This window comes from Sorex fumeus, unplaced genomic scaffold (genome assembly GCF_029834395.1).
Source record: "Sorex fumeus unplaced genomic scaffold, SorFum_2.1 ptg000109l, whole genome shotgun sequence".
Taxonomy (NCBI): Eukaryota; Metazoa; Chordata; class Mammalia; order Eulipotyphla; family Soricidae; genus Sorex; species Sorex fumeus.
The window spans coordinates 5154480-5156263 of NW_026606166.1; the positions used below are offsets into that span (position 1 = coordinate 5154480).

General features: G+C 43.9%; 1 non-coding gene across 1 annotated transcript; it reads right to left on the bottom strand.

Annotated features, from left to right (window-relative positions):
• Nucleotides 1–845: 845 nt before the first annotated feature.
• LOC130042774 (small nucleolar RNA U3) lies at nt 846–1053 on the bottom strand. The gene has a single exon (XR_008795295.1). It is a non-coding gene; the product is annotated as a small nucleolar RNA U3 (small nucleolar RNA).
• Between the last annotated feature and the right edge of the window lie 731 nt (nt 1054–1784).

A 1784-nucleotide genomic window follows, 5' to 3' on the forward strand; every position in this document is an offset into this window, starting at 1 on the left:
ATGATCCTTTGAATTTCTGTGGTATCTGTTGTGGTATCAGAATCCCAGTGCCAAAGGGTGAAATTAGGGCTCCATTTGGTCCCCCTTCAGGCTTCTTGGCAGAGTTGGGGATGCCCCTGGGTATCAGTAAGCAGACCGCCAACACCCAGAACTTCTCTGGTGCAGGGGTATGGGCACGGGTTAAGGCTGGGCTCCTGGCATCCCTCCCAAGCTCCAGGCTGCCTCCGCTGGACACCTGATCCATTGGAGTGCTCATCTGATAACTGGCAGGGTTCGGATACTACTGGGAAGCTGAAGCAGGATGCCAACTCCCAGAACTTCTCTCATTGTCTATTCTTATGACAAGGCCTGATTACTGTTTATTTATTTTCTCTTTTTGGGTCACACCCGGCGATGCTCAGGGCTAACTCCTGGCTCTGCACTCATGAGTTACTCCTGGCGGTTCTTGGGGGACCATATAGGATGCTGGGAATCAAACTGGGTCGGCACATGCAAGGCAAACGCCCTACCCACTGTGTTACCACTCCATCCCCCTGATTATTGTATTTAACTGTTTTTAAAGTCAGATTATGTCAGTCTTCATACTTCAATATTGAGTTGGCTATCTAGGCCTTTGCTTCTCCATATTTACTATATAACCAGTTTGTCAATCTTCAAAATTAAATTTCTGGAATTTGAGTGGAAGTTGCATTAAATCTATGGATATACTTGGAATACTTGACATCTTGACAATTATGACTGTTCCTGTCCATGAATACAGACTATATCTCCATTTATTTAACTTTTTCCTAAAAGCTTTCATCAGGGTTTGGTAGACATTGTCTTTTTTTTTTTTTAATCATGAAACCACTCAGACTACATACTCTCCTTCTCACCCTTCTGAAGGAAGAGAACGATCATCAATAGTAAAAGGCAGTTGCAGAAGCAACACCTTAAACCAGCTTCATGCTCAGGAGAATATTCTCTGGTTCTTCCTCATGGTTTTTGGTGCTCTACATGTTCAGAGAAACTCTAGTAATGAACTATAGAAATGATCCCTGAAAGAATAGGCTTCAATCTTTTTAAGCCTTCCAAAGCACTTATAATTTCTAAGTTACAAGTTATAAGTTATAGCTTCCAAAGAGTTATATTTCAAGCACAATCTTTGTAATTACCATTATCCCCAAACTGCCCAAGTGACAGAGCTACTGAATATCCTAGCATCTCCTTTCTACTACAGGTGAGAGTCTAGGAAACTGGGTATAGTCTTCGATCTGCTTTCCCAGGGTTTCACAAAACCCCTACTTACCATCAGCAACAGGTTTTTAGTGCTATTGTGCTGGCAAGGGAGACTCATTTCTAAAGCTCTATTTTAGGGTTCTTAGTGTTTACAGGGCAGACAAAGGCTGTGAGGAATGAACAGATTGATTAGCAGAAACGTGAGAATATTGGTGGAGGGTTTTGAGCAGAGTGGTGCTAAGGTGACAGTATACACCAAACCATACTGTGATAAACAGATCAGGGTGGCAGGTGTGGGAAGAAATGTTGGGTCAGAGGTACATCGGGGGCACAGACACTTGGTAGTGGAGACATGCAGTGCCTTCATACAGCAATATGAGAAACTTTTGGGGGGAGGCACCCCCAATGGTACTCAGGGCTTACTCCTGACTTTGTGCTCAGGGATCACTCCTGCAGGAGCTTGAGGGACTATGTGGGATGCCAGAGAGAAAACCCTAGTTGAACACATGCAAAGCAACTGCCCTACCTGCTCTACCATCTCTCCAGCCCATTATCACAAACTTGAA